The sequence below is a fragment of the Sander vitreus genome, unplaced genomic scaffold (assembly GCF_031162955.1).
Source record: "Sander vitreus isolate 19-12246 unplaced genomic scaffold, sanVit1 ctg825_0, whole genome shotgun sequence".
Lineage (NCBI taxonomy): Eukaryota > Metazoa > Chordata > Actinopteri > Perciformes > Percidae > Sander > Sander vitreus.
Window position 1 is genome coordinate 1 of NW_027595907.1, and position 8,035 is coordinate 8,035.

The window sequence follows — 8,035 nt, forward strand, 5'->3', positions numbered from 1 at the left end:
CCTGGACTTCAGGACCCTTGGGCCTGACTGACAGGGGTGGGTCTAGCTTGTGCTGTTAACAGACACCCTTGTTGATAAGGTGGTAAGTAAGATGTTTATTATATTAAAATTGTGAAACCTAAGATGTTTTCTTAGATATTAAATGGTATAAAATCAATTATCTTACTACTAGGATACGGTAATACTTTTGCGCCAAACAACTTAATACTTCAAACATGATTTTTCTTAGTATAAGGTAATAAATTTCACCTAATAATATAGTTTTTCAAGTACGGTAACAATTGTGTGGAAAAAACAATGCAATTTTTGAACATTATTTCTTAGGATAGGGTAATACTTTTGCACCAAATATAAATTTTAAAACAACAAATATAAAGCAAGAAACAAACCTCAAAACATATCCTAATATATCTAAAAAAGAAACGGACTGTAATCCAGAATAAATGTTTAATTGGCTATAGGACACACTCCAGGGACTGATCAACCTCGGTGGGCCGCCCTTGGAGGAGGGTGTCTAGTTGGTAATGGCTGTGACTGACTATTTTGTCCTGAGTTTGTTCTTTGTCACCTTGGTGTTGACTGGAGAAATATGTGACACTTGTTTTGTTCAAATAAACCAAAGGAAAAAAAAGAAAAAACATCCAAGAGAGTAATGTTGCAAAAATAGATGGTCTTTTATTCCAACACAAAAAACAGTACAGATCCTTTATCTGGTAAATGAATTATAAGGCAGACTGGATAATTTTAACTAAAGGAGCAGTGGTTCATGTAGCAAGGTCAAAAAGCTGTGCGCTCCCAGTCAGCCACTCCTCCAACACCGTCATCTTCCTATTTAATACCTTTTGACCTGTAGAGGGCACAACTTAAGAAGAATAGGCAAAACATCATTATAATAAATTCAAACAAAAGAAATAGTTAAAGAATGGCTCCTACAGGCTGAAACACCTGAACCAAGGTTCACTACTGATGATATATCCTACAATTTAGAAGACCATGCAACAATTCCAAACAAAATAAAGACAGCACAAAATCCAGATCTTATTGAGCAGACCTAAAAGCAAAACTATGCATTTTAAGGAAACGTTTAATAAACCAACAGGCTCAAAACAGACTTTAAAGCCTAAAAGCTTGACTATGCATTCTAAAGAAACCGTTCAATAAACAAACAGGCTCAAAACGGACTTCAGGACCTACAAGCACGACTGTGCAATTTAAAGAAGCCGCTAATAAACAGACAGGCTTAAAACAGACTTCAAAGCCTAGAAGCATGACTATGCAAAACTGTTTAATAAACCGACTAGAATGACTGCATTTCAGACAGAAACACACAGCCCAAAAAGGAAACTAATGAACATAGTGAATATCGGGACGCTGTCAGCTTGGCTGCTGCGAAGAGCTTATCTCTGCTTCTCCAATGTTTTCATGTCGGGCTGAAAACGTCTAAAGTCAAGATAATTACTACGTGATCAGATTTTCTAAACAGACAATCAGGTTTATGTAATTGCAGTATGATATAAAGGTAAGTAAGTGTGGGAAATGTAGGAATGAAGAACTTTGACTGATGTGCGCCGGTCCGTACCTATGATTCCCTATCTAACTGCTTAGGCGTCGGAGGAAGCAGGGGGAATCATCGAGATAACTTTCTCATTCCCTAATCCGAACCCCCTAACCCATTTAAGATGTTGTCCCCTGATAGAGGACATATCAGATATTAAACTGATAAAAAAAGATACTACACTTGATCTTAGCCAAAAGGCCGAGAAGCGATGAGCACCACCTGTTTGCTGTCCGATGCAACCTCCCCGAACGGTTCGCACTTGTCATGGTCCAGTACTTTTAATTGGGCATAACAATAGCTGCTACTTAGCACCCCTGCCCAAGCGCTCCATGGTGAAGCACCTAAGGCTGGTTAAAGACAGCTTGTTTGGTTTTCACAATTGGACAAGGTTCAGCCAAATGGCAGTGTTCCCTCTGTGCCCTGTTTCTTAGCTGCTAATAACAACAGAAGTCTAGTTAAGGACAGCTTATTTGCTTTTCACAAGTACACAAGGCTCAGCCAAACAGCAGAGCCCACCAAAAATAGGTTGAACTCATTGGTGTTCCTCTCCACGGAAGTCTTTAGTAAAAGGCGAAAGACTTGTGCGTTATGAAGAGAAGCCAGAGTAAGTACAGCCCTGTACTCGAGATCAGCTGTAAACCCTAGTCGTCCAGTCCAAACCCTCACGGTAAGCCTCACTTGGTGTTCCGCCTTCCAAATCCAAGGCCACACTGCCAATATTTTCTCTCTGCTGTTTTTCCTGCCAATCAATAGTGCAAATCTCGCTGCACTTTTGTGAGACTTCATCTTGCTGTTTATTCGCTGCTGCGTTTTTCACCCCAGTTGTCGTGTCTTAAGAGTCATAGCATACAACATAATTTACAATGTACACTCAAATGCAACTCCAAACTGCATCCTGTCATAAACCATTTTCAAAACAAACATGCACTCAATTAAAACCACCAAAACCCTTATCCACGCTTGAGGAGGTTACCATTCCCACCCAAACCCTCCTTTCCACCGCTCCAAGGCGGCATGCTTCCCCCACTTTTCAATGTCCCTTTTGATTCTCCCCTTCAAATCAAACTCAACCCTCCTTATCACCCCCTCCACCCCACTATCCCTATTCTTTCCTACCAGGTCTTGCCTAGCCCACCACAAGCTTCTCTTCACAGTGCTTACAATCAACTACATAAGGAAATTTGCACTCCCCAAGCCCCAGACCACACCAGCAAATGGACAATCCCACATGACATGTCTGACTGTCTCGTCTTCTGAGCATGCTGACCTAGGACAGACAGGGGATCTCGCCAAACCATGCCTATACATTACATCTCGTACCGGCAGACACCTGTGAAGGCACAACCTATTAAGATCCTTAAGTCCATTGTCAAGCCCCCTTGGCTGGATCCCCCTCCAAATCCTAGATGGGGTACCAACCACAGGAGGCGCAACCACTCTCTTTCTGACCTCTCTGTAGAGGAGCCTGTGATCCAGCCTTACTGCTGTGTCTGAAACCTCCGGATGAGCCCGCAGCCACCTGGCTGCATGGAGGTAGTGCCACGGCAACTGCTCCACCCGTGGTGCCAAATTGCTCCAGACCATCAGTCTTCTGGCCTGATAGGCGAAATAGAGCCTTAGGAAGTAGCCTGATGGATGCTCTACCGGCGCTGACAACTCCCTACACAAAAATGAAACAAACATGCAGTCTAGCTTCAGCGGGAGGTGTGGCACATCTCTCCCCCCTGATTCTATATCAGCCATCATGCGGGCCCTCGCCACATACTCATATCTCCCACCCCACAGGAAACTAAAAACAAGACACATAAGAGGCCTCCTCATACCGACTGGCAGTGGGTATATGTACGCCAAATACAAGAGAGACGGCAATACATCCACCTTCAGAACAAGTACCTTCCCTATAAAAGTCAGGCACCTTCCCTTCCAGAGTGTGAGCTTCTTCTGGACTGCCAGAATTCGCCCGGACCAGTTGGTCGTTGCACTGTGAACTCTGTCAAAGCTGACCCCTAGTACCTTCAGTGGTCCTGTGCAGAGCGACAGCCCCCCTGGTACCTTCATCTCGCCTTTCCAACATCCAAAGAACTTCACAGAGGACTTGGCACAATTTAGTTTTGCCCCCGCCACCTGACCATATTCCTGGAGGATCTCCAGGGATCGAATCCGGCATGCCTCATCATCCGCATACTGAGACAGCTTGACCCTAAGTCCTCTGCTGCCAGGTACCAGAAAACCTTTCACACCTGGGTCAGCCCGAATGGCTGCCGCCAGGGGCTCTATGTAGAGAATGTAGAGCAGAGGCGAGAGCGGACACCCCTGCCTCACCCCTGAGTACACCCTGAAAACCACCTTATAAACCCCTGGCCAAAACCTAACCTCTTTAGTACCCTGAACATAAAACCCCAGTGAACCCTGTCAAAAGCCTTTGCCTGGTCAAGCGCAACAACCATAAGTGGCACCTGCTTGTCCTCCGCCCAGGCAACAGCATCCCAAATGAGCTGAAGATTCCATCTCAACGACCAATCGATCAACGACCAATCGATCAGCCAGGACCTTTGCCAGGAGTTTATAATCCACACACAGCATTGTTAGTGGCCGCCAGTTCCCCAGGTCGGTGTGATCTCCCTTCTTAAACAGAAGGGAGATGACCCCCATGGCCAATGACCCTCCCATCACACCTGTGCGGAATATTTCGGACAACACCTCCAAAACTACAGGCCCGAGTAAATCCCAAAACTTAAGATAAAACTCCACCGGAAGTCGATCAATACCAGGCACCTTCCGCCTGTTCATTCTACTTAGGGCACCCTCAAGCTCCACAAGAGTGATCGGGGCCTCCATAGTCTGCGCTATATCAGATGGAACCTGTTGGGTCAGCACATCCAAAAAAGCTTCCCCCCCCCTCGCATCTATCTCCTTCTCCCTAAACCTCGCACGGAAATAGTCAGTGGCAACTTGCACCATCTCAACTTCTCCTTCCACAACCCTGCCTTGCTTGTCCCTAACCCCTGTCACCACCTTTTTTGCCCTATCAGCCCTTATAGAGCCAAAGAAGGCTGCAGAACACGTCTCAAATCCCTCAAGGAAAATACGACGTGACCGCAACAGGTATGCGTGGGCCTTACCCTCAAAAATCTCCCTCAATTGCTCTTTCAGGGAGACACAAGCCCGCTGATTTACAGTACCACCACTGTTTCCCCTGGCATACTCAAGCTCAAAAAGGTACTGCAGTCGAAGCACCTCCCTCTTCGCCACCCTCTCCTTCCTTTTACAATACTGGACACAAAAATACTTGCGCTCCTTGGCTACCTCCCACCACTCTATCAGCCCAGAACACATTGGTGTGAGTCCTAGCAGGCCTTTGAAAAATGGCCGAAAAATCTGTTCGAAAAACACCTCCTCCAAAATACTGATATTAAGGCGCCAGTACCCAGGTCCAAAAATTGCCATCCACGAGCATACCTCAAACAGTAGCCCATCGTGATCAGAAAAAAACACAGGGAGCATTCTACCTGCCAACAGACCATAAGACCTCGCAAAAAACACATAATCCAAACACTTTACTATTCCACGTGAGTTAAACCATGTGGGCCCATCTAACTGCGGCCTTACCACCCTTGCCCCATCAACCAATCCATGTGTGGCCATTAGGTTGGAAATGAAAATGCTGCTGAATCCCCCTGTTTCCCTAACTCTTGATTAAAATCCCCACCTAAGATAACCTGCCTATTAGTGACAAGGTGTGCCTCCACCAGCCCAAACATGTCTTGCCTTTCTGCTGGGGTTTGTGGTCCATACACTACAACAACTCGCATCTTGGCTGTCCCCCATGTGATGTCTGCACCCATCATTCTCCCCTGAACAATAACAAAAGTTGACTCCACCCATATCTCTTTGACCCCAAATAAAATTCCAACCCCCGTAGAGTGCACCCCCCTACGCTCCACACTGAGTCACCCTTTGTCCACTCCCTTGAAAAAATTCCCAACATCACTCTTATCATGTAAATGCACCTCCTGCAAAAAACAAATGGTGACATGTAGAGAGTCCACAAAATCAAAAAACAACCCTTCTTTTAACTGTGTCCCTCATCTCCCTTGCATTTAAAGAAAAGAACCTTAAAAGTACCCATTTTATATTATAAATGACCGTTACAAAAAACAAAATTAACCCATTCCCTCCACACTATGTGTAATAATCCTCATTGTCCATCTGTTCAGCCCAGGAATAGGGCTCTGCATTCGGCACATTTGATGGTCTGCCAGGTCCACTGTATGCATCTTCCCCCACTGGCGATGACAGCATTAACAGATCTGGGGAGAGATCATACTCCAGCCCCAAAGCTGCAGCTAGAATGTCCCCTGATTGTTCCTTCACCTCTCCACCCTCCTGTCTTCAGTGTCCCCACTTCCCTGCTCCAGGACCCCTCCCTCTTCTACTTCCTTTACAGCCCCATTAGATTCCCCTCTCCCAGTCCCCCCATCAACCCCCGACTTTGGCCTTCCGTTTCTGCCCCTCAACCTTCGACTTCTTACTGTATCCCCCCTCCCCAGAGCCTGTTTTAAGCCCTGCTCCGAATACCTGTGAACCTTTCCATGCCCCCTGCTTCACTGTACATGAGGCTGAGCCAGGAGTGTCAGCTGGCAACCCCCCCCACGTTGTCAGAAGTCAGCTGAGCCTCCCTGTTCGCTTCAACAGTGCTGACCGCTTCCTGCCCCTGAAGATCTGTCACTTCTCCGTCACCAGAGGCACAGCATCCAACTCGCCTGCACCTGGAGTGCCTCTCGCCCTCCACTTGCCGAAGGACCCGAAACCGGCTCAAACTGCATCAGCTTCCCAGGAAACAACCTGCAAAAAGTAGGTCCTTTTCTGACTCCTTGGCTCCTTCTGGTGCACTAGTAGCCTGGGTTGCCTCAGCAAAAGTCCTACGACTGGGACAGCTCCGCAGAGGTGGTCCAGTCCCCCGCATCCATGACAGGCCCTAGTTGCAGTGCAATCCTTAGCCTCATGACCCTTCAGCCCACAAAAACGGCAGCATGATCCTGTGCAGCCTGCCTCAATATGACCAGACTGCTTACATGTCCTGCAAAAGGCTGGCTTTCTAGAGTAGAAGAGAGATCCACGATCCCCACCAAGACTGAACTGAGCAGGTGGGTGTTTAAGGCGGCCAGGTCCTTCCGGGTCAGGGTTCAGCAGAACCTGGAACTGCCGCCTTCCAGTCCAAAACCCCATAGGATCCTTCACATATCTTGCACTTGTCACAACCTCGCTATAGCGGCCAAGAAAAGCAGCTAACGCTAAGTCAGTCACAAAGGGGTTGTACATATGAACAGAAACCATCCTGAAATTCGGCCTGTCCAGGTTCAAAATTTTGTAAAAGGCTAGAGGCCTTACGCCAGCTTCAGCTCTGCAGCAATCTGCCACCCGATCCATAAACATCCTTGGTCTGAAAGGTGACATCAAAGCCCTTTCCTGCTGATTCCACTGAATGCAGTGAGACCTCGTCAACCTTCAGATTTAGCTGCCCAACAATGACGCCCTTGCAGAGAAAAATGCACGTGACAGAACTTGCTCCTCTTCATAATCCACCTGGAAAGCGTAGCGTGTATCTCAGCCCGACTTTTGGAATCGGTTGCTCTTTCGCACCTCCTGCAGCCATGTCCAAAACTATCTGCTGTTGTCCTCTTTCCTCGTACACTTGATCTTAGCCAAAAAGGCCGAGCGATGAGCACCACCTGTTTGCTGTCCGACGCAACCTCCCGGACAGTTCGCACTTGTCATGGTCCAGTACTTTTAATTGGGCATAACAATAGCTGCTACTTAGCACCCCCGCCCAAGCGCTCCATGGTGATAGCACCTAAGGTTGGTTAAAGACAGCTTTTTTGGTTTTCACAACTGGACAAGGTTCAGCCAAATGGCAATGTTCCTCTGTGTCCTGTTTCTTAGCTGTTAATAACAACAGAAGTCTAGTTAAGGACAGCTTATTTGCTTTTCACAAGTACACAAGGCTCAGCCAAACAGCAGAGCCCACCAAAAATAGGTTCAACTCATTGGTGTTCCTCTCCACGGAAGTCTTTAGTAAAAGGCGAAAGACTTGTGCGTTATGAAGAGAAACCAGAGTAAGTACAGCCCTGTACCCGAGAGCAGCTGTAAACCCTAGTCGTCCCAGTCCAAACCCTCGCGGTAAGCCTCACTTGGTGTGCCGCTTTCCAAATCCAAGGCCACACGGCCAATATTTTCTCTCTGCTGCTTTTTCCTGCCAATCAATAGTGCAAATCTCGCTGCACTTTTGTGAGACTTCATCTTGCTGTTTATTCGCTGCTGCGTTTTTCACCCCAGTTGTCGTGTCTTAAGAGTATTATAACAGCGTTTTGATACCAGGAACCCAATGAGGTTTTACAGATCATTCAGTCAAACCGAGTGGTTTTTGCCACAACTCCGGGCCACGAAGTCCGCCAGCCACTGCGACGCATGTCTCTT

The 8,035-nt window shown here is 47.0% G+C and overlaps 3 non-coding genes across 3 annotated transcripts; all 3 read right to left on the reverse strand.

The window, feature by feature from the left end:
- Positions 1 to 1,580: 1,580 nt before the first annotated feature.
- On the reverse strand, positions 1,581 to 1,768 carry LOC144514994 (U2 spliceosomal RNA). Its single transcript, XR_013501667.1, has one exon. It is a non-coding gene; the product is annotated as a U2 spliceosomal RNA (small nuclear RNA).
- A 281-nt stretch (positions 1,769 to 2,049) lies between these two features.
- Positions 2,050 to 2,166, reverse strand: LOC144514996 (U5 spliceosomal RNA). Its single transcript, XR_013501669.1, has one exon. It is a non-coding gene; the product is annotated as a U5 spliceosomal RNA (small nuclear RNA).
- A 5,395-nt stretch (positions 2,167 to 7,561) lies between these two features.
- On the reverse strand, positions 7,562 to 7,678 carry LOC144514995 (U5 spliceosomal RNA). Its single transcript, XR_013501668.1, has one exon. It is a non-coding gene; the product is annotated as a U5 spliceosomal RNA (small nuclear RNA).
- Between the last annotated feature and the right edge of the window lie 357 nt (positions 7,679 to 8,035).